The sequence below is a fragment of the Salvelinus alpinus genome, chromosome 19 (genome assembly GCF_045679555.1).
Source record: "Salvelinus alpinus chromosome 19, SLU_Salpinus.1, whole genome shotgun sequence".
NCBI classification, from domain to species: domain Eukaryota; kingdom Metazoa; phylum Chordata; class Actinopteri; order Salmoniformes; family Salmonidae; genus Salvelinus; species Salvelinus alpinus.
The window spans coordinates 23,110,805-23,124,998 of record NC_092104.1 but is presented as its reverse complement, the minus strand read 5'-3'; the positions used below and the strand labels follow the sequence as shown (position 1 = coordinate 23,124,998).

At 42.9% G+C, this 14,194-nt stretch overlaps 1 protein-coding gene across 1 annotated transcript in view; it reads right to left on the bottom strand.

The window, feature by feature from the left end:
* LOC139545148 (zinc finger matrin-type protein 4-like) overlaps window positions 1-14,194 on the bottom strand; it is a 209,002-nt gene that overhangs the window by 8,641 nt on the left and 186,167 nt on the right. The gene's annotated exons all lie outside the window — the stretch shown is intronic.

Sequence of the window (14,194 nt, the reverse complement as noted above, 5' to 3'; positions counted from 1 at the left end):
CAACACTTGAGTGGTTTAATGGGAAACATTTAAATGTCTTGGAATGGCCTAGTCAAAGTCCAGACCTCAATCCAATTGAGAATCTGTGGTATGACTTACAGATTGCTGTACACCAGCGGAACCTGTCCAACTTGAAGGATCTGGAGCAGTTTTGCCTTGAAGAATGGGGAAAAATCCCAGTGGATAGATGTGCCAAGCTTATAGAGACATACCCCAAGAGACTTGCTGCTGTAATTGCTGCAAAATGTGTGTGGCTCTACAAAGTATTGACTTTTGAGGGGAGGGGGTTGATGCTCGCTCAGGTTTTCAGTTTTTTTTTGTATTATTTCTTGTTTGTTTCACAAGTGGTAGGCATGTTGTGTAAATCAAATGATACAAACCCCCCAAAATGTATTTGAATTCCAGGTTGTAAGACAACAAAATAGGAAAAATGCCAAGGGGGTGAATACTTTCACAAGCCACTGTAATAAGAGAGAGGGGGCCGGCAAAGAGAGAGAAAGGCAGAGCAAGATAAAGAGAGGGGAGGGTGAGAGAGGGTGAAGGGGGGCGGCAAAGAGAGAGAGAAAGAGAGAGGGGGCATAGAGAGGGACAGGCAGAGAGAGAGAGAAAGAGGGCATAGAGAGAAAGGGGTGGCGACAGAGAGAGAGAGGCGGAGAGCAAGTGAGGGAGAGAGATAGAGAGTTGCGTGCAAAGAGTTCAAACTCAAATGGCAAGTCAAAAAGACTTTTCATCTGTACTGTTGTCTATCACTTGTTTTCTTTGTTGCAAATAAATACAAATACAAAATAATAATGGTAGGGGTTGGAACGGTCAATGCACCAGGGGGAAGTTTCCTAGATAAATAATGGGACTGACCTTTGATATACACAGAGACACAACTGCATTTCACACATGCTACACCCCTGTATGTCTGTGTGGCAATACCTTTTTATCGTGCCTGATGCTCTTGACTGACATTAATAATGCCAAGCTGAGACCATAATAGAAGACAAATATAAGCCTTCATAACTTGGGGGTGCTTGTGCTCGGCGTCATCAGCGAAAGTGACTTTTCCTGTCATATATCGGCTATAGGAAAATGAAATATTGTCATATAACAAGTCAATACAATACCTTTCTTTTTGCACTGTTCTTGGGAGTGAAGGAATACTATTTATTTTCTAAGACAAGGGAATAACAAGGGAATAAAAGTTTCCTTAGTCAAAGAAATCCTACAGGATTAGTAATTTTTCTAACAGAATCACATTGGAACTACCAAGTTCAGCTCGCTGCCTGTGGCTGGGCATAGAATAATAATGTTAGATAACAGAGATTCTAACTGTTATCTCCTTCACTGTGTGAGTACACTATTTCCTTATGTTTCCTGATTAAGTTTGTCATATTTTCGTCATTGGGCAGCATTTTATGCACTCGTTTTTATGCTAGCTAAGAAACTACTGTTAGCCACAATTTGCCCATCAGCTGACTAGTTAGCTAAGTTGTAGCCATTTGTATATAATGTTTAAGTCACTGTATAGTTATAGCAGATGAGAAATGTTTATATTGTTGGTTTTTGCTAAATATACAGTATGTGCCTTATTATGTGAAACTCTTTTTCATGATTTCTGGTAGATCATCAATCATGAGTTTTTGGACTCATTCAACAGTTTTTACCTAAATAAGTAGAATATAAATGGAAATTAAAGTTGAAAGTTCCATTTATATTCATAAAACATAAGTTGAAAATGATGATGTCGCCTCTTCCCGTTGATAAATAGCCCGAAGTCAAAACACTGTTTTGAAGTGTCCAAATCAATAATCAATACAGTTTGTCATATATTCAAAACATAAACATAAAATGCACTAACTACATATACATGTGCCACAATAGTAACCATAGTACTTATATATTTTTTAAATGATCCCCTTATAAACTGCATATGCACCAAAAACCCTGTTGTTCTGACAAGTGGAAATTAATCACTCATATTAATAAGGGGGAAATCAGGTTGTATGCTCTGTTGAAACTAACACAACTCTCAAACCACATGGAAACTGGAAATATTTTCATCACTTAGAGGAAAAGCGTCTAAAGACAACCAGCTACAATTTGGAGTGATGCGTTTTGATTTGGAGGTCACTAAAACGGCAAGAGAAACGCAGCACTTATTTGTCAATCACTCATATTGATATCAAGTTGAAATCAATAGAGCGGGGGCAAATGTTTGGTGTGTATGCACTGTTTAAATGAACACTATTCAAAGCCACAGTGAATCTGAGATGTGCTCACATATCACTGGTTAAAGAGAAGTTGCTGAAGACAGCCATCTAAATTCTAGAATGTCGGAAGTTTTGTGAGGCTGCCGAAACGCGGAAGGAAAAAACATTTAACTTCAACGAATCACGACTTGCCATAGGATATCAACACTTACAACAGTTGGCTGTTTTTTGAGTGATAGTTTGACTCTCAAATCTATGCATTTGTGTGAGGCCAGTGACTTTTATACAGAGAGCACACCGAATTTTCCTTGCCATTTGAGTTTGAAAATTATTGTAGAAGCCTTAAAACCGTTGGTGCGTATGACAAAATCAGTGATATTGATCTGTTTTAAGTATTCCATTTTGTGTCATTGACCCTTGTGATTACAATTAAGATGTATAATAATAACACTAATCTGAGGTAAAAAGGATGTGTAATTACCCTCAATTTGATGTTGTCAAAACATGAGGTTGTTTAATCTAGAAACACATACTGTCCACATTCAGGATATTTGCAAGAATAATCTTAAATAATCTAATATGTGGTTTTTTTCTTGACACAGCTAAATATGGCACAGAAACTTGAACATTTAAGTTGAATTGCAATCAAAATTAAAGACCAGTAAACTGAGGAGCAGTCTCTCTCCTGTGTCTCTCTGGAACACAATCTCCATATCTTTGAAGGCAATCAACTGTGATAATTCCCTGAGGTTCTCAACCTCTTCAACACACCACCTGTCACGCCCTGGCCTTAGTATTCTTTGTTTTCTTTATTATTTTAGTTAGGTCAATGTGTGACATGGGGTATGTTTGTGTTTTTGTCTTGTCTTGGGTGGTTGTAGTGTCTAGGGGGATTTGTTAGAGTGTATGGGTTTGTGTTGAGTGAATGTTTCTAGGGATGTCTATGTGTAGTGTTTGTGTCAGCACTATTTATATGTATAGCTTCACGGTCGTCAGTTTGTTATTTTGTTAGTTTGTGTATAGTTGTTCGTTTCTTGGTTTTTCTCTCTTCTTTAATAAAAGAAGATGTATTTTGCACACGCTGCGCCTTGGTCCAATCTCTCTCAAGAAGACGATCGTGACACCACCACAATATGGGATTGATTCAATCCTATCAGATTTTGGAGCCAGTCCTATTGGACTCCTATAGGATTATATTTTATCTAATATGATCCTATAGGATTCCAATACAAGAATCCAATAGAAAAATCCTATCAGATTTTGGAACCAGTCTATTGGAAAAATCCCTAATCCTATAGGATATTTTGACTAGGGGAGGTAAAAGGATGTGTAATTACCCTAAATTCGATGTGGTCAAAACATGAGGTTGTGTAATTTACTAACTTGAAAAAGAAAAGGAGAGTTGCACACTCTAGGAGCTCAGATGATGCAATAATTGAATAACCTAATAACCAATGTTTCGACAGACAAGCCGTCTTCATCAGGGTATAATGTAGTAACACATACTGTCCACATAAATCAACATTTCAATGTAGGTTGATTGTGTACACATATTTTTCCCTAGTTTAACCATTTACAGAGTTTAAAAAATGCTCTTATGTACAATTTAACCAGGTGCTCTAGAAAGAGCTCCCATAGTGACTGTGTAGCAGCCAAATAATTAACCCTGTCTACTTATTATAACCTATCAAGCCATAGTATCAACATGATTCTATTCATTGTTATTTCACCCCACATTGTATGGACACTACAATTGGATAAATACAGCTTTATTGGACAATCTCACAGCTAAATATGGCACAGATACCTGAACATGTGTGTTAAACTGTACAGGTCCTCTAAGGATAACATCCTATAGGATAGGTTCCAAAATCTGACAGGATTTTCTAATTTAATTTTTATTTCACCTTTATTTAACCAGGTAGGCAAGTTGAGAACAAGTTCTCATTTACAATTGCGACCTGGCCAAGATAAAGCAAAGCAGTTCGACACATACAACAACACACATGGAGTAAAACAAACATACAGTCAATAATACAGTAGAAAAATTAGTATATACAATGTGAGCAAATGAGGTGAGATAAGGGAGGTAAAGGCAAAAAAAAAGGCCATGGTGGCGAAGTAAATACAATTTAGCAAGTAAAACACTGGAATGGTAGATTCGCAGTGGAAGAATGTGCAAAGTAAAAATAGAAATAATGGGGTGCAAAAGAGCTAAACAAATAAATAAATACAGTAGGGGAAGAGGTAGTTGTTTGGGCTAAATTATAGATGGGCTATGTACAGGTGCATTAATCTGTGAGCTGCTCTGACAGCTGGTGCTTAAAGCTAGTGAGGGCAATAAGTGTTTCCAGTTTCAGAGATTTTTGTAGTTCGTTCCAATCATTGGCAGCAGAGAACTGGAAGGAGAGGCGGCCAAAGGAGGAATTGGATTTGGGGGTGACCAGAGAGATATACCTGCTGGAGCATGTGCTACAGGTGGGTGCTGCTATGGTGACCAGCGAGCTGAGATAAGGGGGGACTTTACCTAGCAGGGTCTTGTAGATGACCTGTAGCCAGTGGGTTTGGCAACGAGTATGAAGCGAGGGCCAGCCAACGAGAGCGTACAGGTCGCAGTGGTGGGTAGTATATGGGGCTTTGGTGACAAAACGGATGGCACTGTGATAGACTGCATCCAATTTATTGAGTCGGGTATTGGAGGCTATTTTGTAAATGACATCGCCGAAGTCGAGGATCGGTAGGATGGTCAGTTTTACGAGGGTATGTTTGGCAGCATGAGTGAAGGATGCTTTGTTGCGAAATAGGAAGCAGATTCTAGACGTAACTTTGGATTGGAGATTTTTGATGTGAGTCTGGAAGGAAAGTTTACAATCTAACCAGACACCTAGGTATTTGTAGTTGTCCACGTATTCTAAGTCAGAACCGTCCAGAGTAGTGATGCTGGACGGGCGTGCAGGTGCAGGCAGCGATCGGTTGAAGAGCATGCATTTAGTTTTACTTGTATTTAAGAGCAGTTGGAGGCCACGGAAGCAGAGTTGTATGGCATTGAAGCTCGTCTGGAGGGTTGTTAACACAGTGTCCAAAGAAGGGCCAGAAGTATACAGAATAGTGTCGTCTGCGTAGAGGTGGATCAGAGACTCACCAACAGCAAGAGCGATATCATTGATGTATACAGAGAAGAGAGTCGGCCCAAGAATTGAACCCTGTGGCACCCCCATAGAGACTGCCAGAGGCCCGGACAACAGGCCCACCGATTTGACACACTGAACTCTATCAGAGAAGTAGTTGGTGAACCAGGCGAGGCAATCATTTGAGAAACCAAGGCTATCGAGTCTGCCGATGAGGATGTGGTGATTGACAGAGTCGAAAGCCTTGGCCAGGTCAATGAATACGGCTGCACAGTATTGTTTCTTATCGATGGCGGTTAAGATATCGTTTAGGACCTTGAGCGTGGCTGAGGTGCACCCATGACCAGCTCTGAAACCAGATTGCATAGTGGAAAAGGTGCGGTGGGATTCGAAATGGTCGGTAATCTGTTTGTTGACTTGGCTTTCGAAGACCTTAGAAAGGCAGGGTAGGATAGATATAGGTCTGTAGCAGTTTGGGTCAAGAGTGTTCCCCCCTTTGAAGAGGGGGATGACTGCAGCTGCTTTCCAATCTTTGGGAATCTCAGACGACACGAATGAGAGGTTGAACAGGCTAGTAATAGGGGTTGCAACAATTTCGGCAGATAATTTTAGAAAGAAAGGGTCCAGATTGTCTAGCCCTGCTGATTTGTAGGGGTCCAGATTGTGCAGCTCTTTCAGAACATCAACTGACTGGATTTGGGAGAAGGAGAAATGGGGAAGGCTTGGGCGAGTTGCTGTGGGGGGTGCAGTGCTGTTGACCGGGGTAGGGGTAGCCAGGTGGAAAGCATGGCCAGCCGTAGAGAAATTCTTATTGAAATTCTCAATTATAGTGGATTTATCTGTGGTGACAGAGTTTCCTATCCTCAGTGCAGTGGGCAGCTGGGAGGAGGTGTTCTTATTCTCAATTAACTTTACAGTGTCCCAGAACTTTTTTGAGTTTGTGTTGCAGGAAGCAAATTTCTGCTTGAAAAAGCTAGCCTTGGCTTCTCTAACTGCCTGTGTATATTGGTTTCTAACTTCCCTGAAAAGTTGCATATCACGGGGGCTTTTCGATACTAATGCAGAACACCACAGGATGTTTTTGTGTTGGTTAAGGGCAGTCAGGTCTGGAGAGAACCAAGGGCTATATCTGTTCCTGGTTCTAAATTTCTTGAATGGGGCATGCTTATTTAAGATGGTGAGGAAGGCATTTTTAAAGAATAACCAGGCATCCTCTACTGACGGGATGAGGTCAATATCCTTCCAGGATAACCGGAACAGGTCGATTAGAAAGGCCTGCTCGCTAAAGTGTTTCAGGGAGCTTTTGACAGTGATGATTGGAGGTCGTTTGACTGCTGACAATTACGGATGCAGGCAATGAGGCAGTGATCGCTGAGATCTTGGTTGAAAACAGCAGAGGTGTATTTAGAGGGCAAGTTGGTTAGGATGATATCTATGAGGGTGCCCGTGTTTACGGCTTTGGGGTGGTACCTGGTAGGTTCATTGATAATTTGTGTGAGATTGAGGGCATCAAGCTTAGATTGTAGGATGGCTGGGGTGTTAAGCATGTCCCAGTTTAGGTCACCTAGCAGCACGAGCTCTGAAAATAGATGGGGGGCAATCCGTTCACATATGGTGTCCAGAGCACAGCTGGGGGCAGAGAGTGGTCTATAGCAGGCGCCAATGGTGAGAGACTTGTTTTTAGTGAGGTGGATTTTTAAAAGTAGAAGTTCAAATTGTTTCGGTACAGACCTGGATAGTAGGACAGAACTCTGCAGGCTATCTCTGCAGTAGATTGCAACAGCGCCCCCTTTGGCCGTTCTATCTTGTCTGAAAATGTTGTAGTTAGGGATGGAGATTTCAGAGTTTTTGGTGGTCTTCCTAAGCCAGGATTCAGACATCCGGGTTGGCAGAGTGTGCTAAAGCAGTGAATATAACAAACTTAGGGAGGAGGCTTCTAATGTAAACATGCATGAAACCAAGACTATTACGGTTACAGAAGTCATCAAAAGAGAGCGCCTGGGGAGTGGGAGTGGGGCTAGACCCTGCTGGGCCTGGATTCACCTCTACATCACCAGAGGAACAGAGGAGGAGTAGGATAAGGGTACGGCTAAAAGCTATGAGAATTGGTCGTCTAGGACGTCCGAAACAGAGAGTAAAAGGAGCAGGTTTCTGGGGGCGATAAAATAGCTTCAAGGTATAATGTACAGACAAAGGTATGGTAGGATGTGAATACAGTGGAGGTAAACCTAGGCATTGAGTGATGATGAGAGAGATATTGTCTCTAGAAACATCATTGAAACCAGGTGATGTCATCGCATGTGTGGGTGGTGGCACTGAAAGGTTGGATAAGGTATAATGAGCAGGGCTAGAGGCTCTACAGTGAAATAAGCCAATAAACACTAACCAGAACAGCAATGAACAAGGCATATTGAGATTAAGGAGAGGCATGCTTAGCCGAGTGATCATAAGGGTCCAGTGAGGTTGGTTGGGGTCACGGCGATTCAGACAGCTAGCTGGTCCATGGGTAGCAAGCTGGCAGAGGATGGAGGTCTGTTTTTAGCCACCACGTGCATTTCCGTCGGTAGATTAGTGGGGTTCCGTGTGGTAGAGGGGACCAATCCAATTGGCAAAATAGTTATAGTTATTGTGGCCCAAGAAAATTGTCCGATAGACCTATTCCGATAACACAGCTAACAATTAGCGGGCCGCAGATGGTTCAGGTTACGTCGTGACGGAGGGGCCAGTTGGATAACTCCCTCGGGCAGATAACGTCGGTAGTCCAGTCGTGAAGGCCCGGTGGGGGCTCCGCATTGGCAGTAAAACGGGTCCGGATAGGTGATTGTAGCCCAGGAGTGGCTGATTGAACTCTTCAGCTGGCTAGCTCCGGAATAATTTATGTTTGCTCCGGGACCGATGTTAGCCAATAGTCACTCGGATAGCAGCTAGCTAGCTGCAAGGTCCAGGTGTAAATGTCCAGAGCTTGCGGTAGAAATTTGGTGATATGGAGAGAAAATAGGTCCGGTATGCTCTGGTCTGAGTCGCGTTGTACAAAACTGGCGATAGCTTTTCGAGCTAAAGGATAGCTGATGACCGCAACCGTGGTTAGCTGAATACTAACATTAGCCAGCTAACTTCTGGCTAACTTCTGCCTAGCTTCTGTTGTGGATTTCAGATTTGAAGGGAATAATACTTTTAAAAATGTTTTTTATTTGGTGAGGCGGGTTGCAGGAGAGTGTTTTGAAGTTGAGTTTTTAGAAGAAAAAAAATATATAAAAAGATATGCGAAGAAAATATGTAAATATAATATATATATATACACGGGACACGACAAGACGAGGACAAAGGATGTCTGACTGCTATGCCGTCTTGGAAAAGCCTCTAATAGATATTTTTGGGGGGGATCCTAGAGGATTTTTTGACCAGGGTTCCTTTGTTAATGGAAGATCAGAAACAACAAAACAGTGATGATTGTGTTTGTGTGTAGAGAAGCGGGACACAGGCAATATTGGTGGTAAATTGATCATCACAGTGAAAAGAAAGAGGGGGAAACGGAGGAGGTAGAATTCAGAGACATGTCAGACAGACTGTCAATCAGCAGAATGCATGGGCCTGCCTTTCTGTTATTATCTAGCGGCCTGTCTCCAGGGGAGTGTTGTGGCTTTCTTAGTACGCTGAGCAGCAGGTGTGCTGGGGGGCTGGATGAAAGCATACATACCTACCCACTACCTCTCTCTTTGTGACCGTGGAGGACAGGGGACAGACAGAGAGAAGGCAGCAGTATCAGTGTGTGTGACTAGGGAGAAGCAGGTGGGAGAGCACATCCAAACACTGGCACTCATCATACTGTTCCATTCTGTTTCATATCCCAGGTTCATCACGGCACCAGCCACCAGGATAAACAGAATAAATCAAGCTGCCTTTGTCTGACCGTTTTAACGGCTGTATTTCAGCTGTTGAATACATTAGGTTTCATGGTCACGTCCGTAGCAGAGGACACACAGCACCACCCTTTTCCCTGTCACACAAACAGAGTAGCTTCAGTGGAATACCAATCCCACCATAAAATCTACACCCAATGAGTCTGCTATACTCTCAATAATAAAGTATAGCAATATACTCTGTTGACACCATTCTGTATTCATCTGGCCCTTCTTTGGACACTGTGCTAACGAACCTCCAAACAAGCTTCAACGCCATACAGCACTCCTTCCGTGGCCTCCAACTGCGTTTAAATGCTAGTAAAACTAAGTGCATGCTCTTCAACCGATTGCTGCCAGCACCCTCCCGCCTGACTAGCATCACTACTCTGGACGGTTCTGACTTAGAATATGTGGACAACTACAAATACCTAGGTGTCTGGATAGACTGTAATCTCTCCTTCCAGACTCATATTAAGCGTCTCCAATCCAAAATTAAATCTAGAATCTGCTTTCTATTTCCTAATAAAGCCTCCTTCACTCATGCTGCCAAACATACCCTCGTAAAACTGACTCTCCTACCGATCCTTGACTTCGGAGATGTCATTTACAACATAGCCCCCAACACTCTACTCAGCAAACTGGATGTAGTCTATCACAGTGCCATCCGTTTTATCACCAAAGCGCCACTGCGACCTGTATGCTCTCGTTGGCTGGCCCTCACTACATATCCATCGCCAAACCCACTGGCTCCAGGTCATCTATCAGTCTTTGCTAGGTAAAGCCCCGCCTTATTTCAGCTCATTGGTCACCATAGCAACATCCACCCCCGCATGGATGTTGCTGGTCATCCCCAAAGCCAACACTTTCTTTGGCCGCCTTTCCTTCCAATTCTCTGCTGCCAATGACTGGAACTAATTGCAAAAATCTCTGAAGCTGGAGTCTTATATCTCCCTTTCTAACTTTAAGCATCAGCTGTCAGATGCACCCCAGTATCTATACTTGCACATCATCATCTGCACATGTATCACTCCAGTATTAATGCTAAATTGTAATAATATTCACCTCTAGGGCCTATTTATTGCTTACCTCCCTTCTCTTCTACGTTTGCACACACTGTAGATAGATTTTTCTATTTTATTTTATTTTGTGTTATTGACTGTATGTTTGTTTATGTGTAACTCTGTTGTTGTTTTTGTCGCACTGCTTTGCTTTATCTTGGCCAGGTCGCAGTTGTAAATGAGAACCTGTTTTCAACTGGCCTATCTGGTTAAATAAAGGTGAAATAAAAAATTATAATCTCCATATCATCTTAAATTTCTTGTATTATTGTATGTTTTTATTATGTTGTAGGGGCTCCCTTGAAAAAGAGGCCTTGGTCTCAATGGGACTGCTTGCTAAAATAAAAGTTAAATAAAATACATAATCTCGAAATATGGGATGGGCTATGGTCACAATAGTCAAATGAGGCCCTAGAGGCCCTGGTCAACAGTAGTGCACTAGGGAACCGGGTGCCATTTGGGATACAACCAATAAAGTTATATTTATAGATTATCATTAGGCTGAATAATTGTTTTACCTCACATAAATGTCTGACTAGTGCTACATGATGCAATGAATGGTGTGTCAAACCTGAGAGGTGAGCCAACCTTCACATCATGCATTAATCAGCTTTCTTTCTTTTTTGGACGGTCGATTCCACACATGGGAAACAAGAGCAGCAATAACAAATCACTGCGACAACATCCAACCTGACAAACTCATTCTCTCATTCGCTCCAGTCTCAGACATGGCAACTGGGAGTGAGAGAACACAGCGGCTAATGTCTTTCTGCACACCATTAGTATGTGTGAGTGTGGGGGGATGGTGAGGGAGGCTGGGAGGGAGGGAGAGATGAGTGCAGGCGAGCAGCGGGGAATGGAGATAGTTGGGCGAGGGATCGGTGACGGCATGGTAATGAGGCTGTCTGCTTGACCTATCAATAGTGGAAGAGCGGAGGGACTGAGGAGCGGAGGGACTGAGGGACTGGTCTCGATCACACAACGTGCCCCCGCCTCGCCTCGTAACGCTCCCACCGGCCTCGTTACCTTCCCCTCTTCACATTTGATCATGAAAATGCATGTTGTGACCAAGGCTCTTATTTCCGAGCCTGGCTGCTCCTGTGTCTCGATCTCTTGCAGTGGATGATGACATTACACATAGGAAACACCATCTCAGGCTCTGTTATCCCACATCTAGAGGCGCCAGGTAGGCCCCTTTTTTTCAATTTTCGCCTAAAATGACATACCCAAATCTAACTGCCTGTACCTCAGGCCCTGAAGTAAGGATATGCATTTTCTTGGTACCATTTGAAAGGAAACACTTTGCAGTTTGTGGAAATGTGAAAGGAATGTTGGAGAATATAACACATTAGATCTGGTAAAAGATAATACAAAGAAAAAAAATGGTACCATCTTTGAAATGCAAGAGAAAGGCCATAATGTATTATTCCAGCACAGGTGCAATTTAGATATTGGCCACGAGATGGCAGCAGTGTATGTGCAAAGTTTTAGTCTGATCCAATGAACCATTGCATTTCTGTTCAAAACTTTGTATCAAGACTGCCCAAATGTGCCTAATTTGTTTATTAATAACTTTTCAAGTTCAAAACTGTGCACTACTGTGCACTCTCCTCAAACAATAGCATGGTATTCTTTCACTGTAATAGCTAGTGTAAATTGGACAGTGTAGTTAGATTAACAAGAATTTAAGCTTTCTGACAATATCAGATGTGTCCTGGGAAATGTTCTTGTTACTTACAACCTCATGCTAATCACATTAGCCTACGTTAGCTCAACCGTCCCACAGGGGACCCGCTAATCCTCAAGAAGCTGAGTGTAGGGCCAGTAAACAAAAGGTCACTGGTTCGAATCTCCGAGCCGACTAGGTAAAAAATCTGCCGATATGCCCTTGAGCAATGCACTTAACCCTAATAGCTCCTGAAAGTCACTCTGGATAAGAGCATCTGCTAAATGACTCAAATGTGAAATGTAAATCTATAGGCTAAGCTTGTTCACATGGTCCAAAACTAGGTCATCGCCAGAGATGTCGGTATCTTACTTAGCAGAACATTTAACAATAAACTCAAGTAATGTGTAAGTATGAGATAGGCTACTGCACTGTCACATGGTTCTTGACCTCCAGTGATAGAAGAGAAAGAGAGAGCTGCAGTGCCTCCTCCTCCTCCCTCCTCGCCTGTCCTGAACTAGAGGTCAAACAGGTTCCCTCTCCAGTTTCTCCTTAGTTCACACTGACCAGCCAGCCGACAGCCACGTCTAGGATCCCTGTCTGTGCACTCAGTCAGTCTGCTGTAGTCAGCATAAACCCCTATCAATCAGTCAGACCTTGAGACTGGGGAGGAGATGGGAGCTCAGTCAGCTCACAAAGCCAGCAGGCTATTTCTGTCACAGCAGCCTGGACCAGACAAGCCCCTCCTAAAAGACTCCTTATGCCGTAACAAGGAAGGACAAACGATGGATCCTCGTCAAAAAGGAGTGCACTATATAGGGAATAGGGTGCCATTTGAGACACAAACAGGTACATTGCTACTGTGTGCTCAAATGAAGCGCAGGACAACGACTGACTGGTACAGTGCTACGGTGTGCTCAAATGAAGTGACTGACTGTGAAGAATACTTGGAAAGCAAAAAGAGAAACATGTCAGACAGCCAAATTGAGTTAGTAAATGAAAGGACGACCTTGATTTGTGGCATACTTTCTGCTTCAGATGCCAGTAGCACTGGCATGGGTTTAAGTATTTAAGCATCCAGGCTTTGTACCGTTGTAGCAGGCTTGTTAGTGTAGTATTGATCACACATCTCATTAGTAAGCATATTGTGAAGGGGTAATTTGTCCCCCACCCTCAGTCAAAATAGAATTTCCTCTCTGAAGTTCTTGGACTCGGTTCAAGTTAGCTACGCTGAGTTCGTGAATCTTGGCTTGCTGGTATCAATTTGTGATGAGACTGGGGAGGTCAATATGACCCTTACCTAACCTGACCTCATGCAATTTATAGTGCATCATTTTTTCAGTGGAAATAGTATTCAGACAAATGACTGACAAACTGTTGATGAGTGTTTACTGTAGCCTAACCCTTCTCTGTGAAGTCATTCCATCAAATTAAAAAGTAACTATATAATCCAAATCATCAAATGCACCACTGCTTTCATATAAACTGCCATCTTCTATTTGTCTGGCTGTATATAGGACAAGAGACAACAATGACATATCTCCCCTCTCTGGAGAGAGAGAGAATTTTTATTGTCACATGCACCGGATAGCTATTCTATCTGGGTAAACTGGCATAAAGCACTGACCTAAATACACCCAGAGAGAGAGAGAACGAGAGGAAAGAGAAGTTGCTTTGGCGTACTGGGGTGGGTGGATCTGCCTGTATGGAAAGCCACTAGCACCAATGAGGCAGTGCAGTGGAGTGTGACTAAGGTGCAGGGCTAAAGTGTCATGTCTCTTGATGCCTGCATCCCTGTGGACACGTACGGGCAGAGAGGGTCCTACAGGGGGAATTCATTCTAGGACACGCACCATGGAAAAGCCCATCAATTCACACCAACTGGCCAGGCTGTGCTGAGTTGGGCCCAATACCAGGTCATCCTCTGACTGCCATCCCTACATATGCATTCTGTCTCTGCATACCGACCCTACATACTGTCCCTACATACTGTTTCAGGACAAAAGCTGCGTGTTTGACTCTGAACACTGAGTGTTGATCATGTTTCAGCATGGCCCGCTTGAGTTAGAAGACTTACTGTTAGTTTTGTGCGTTGGTTGTGTATTAGCACTAGTTGTTTGAGTTAGATGGTTGTGTGTGCATTATGGTTGTGTATTAGCACTAGTTGTTTGTTCACTCTGATGAGCACGGCCTGGTGGCGCTAGCCTGGGCTCTGGGTGTTGTGTCTACAGTACAACAAGCA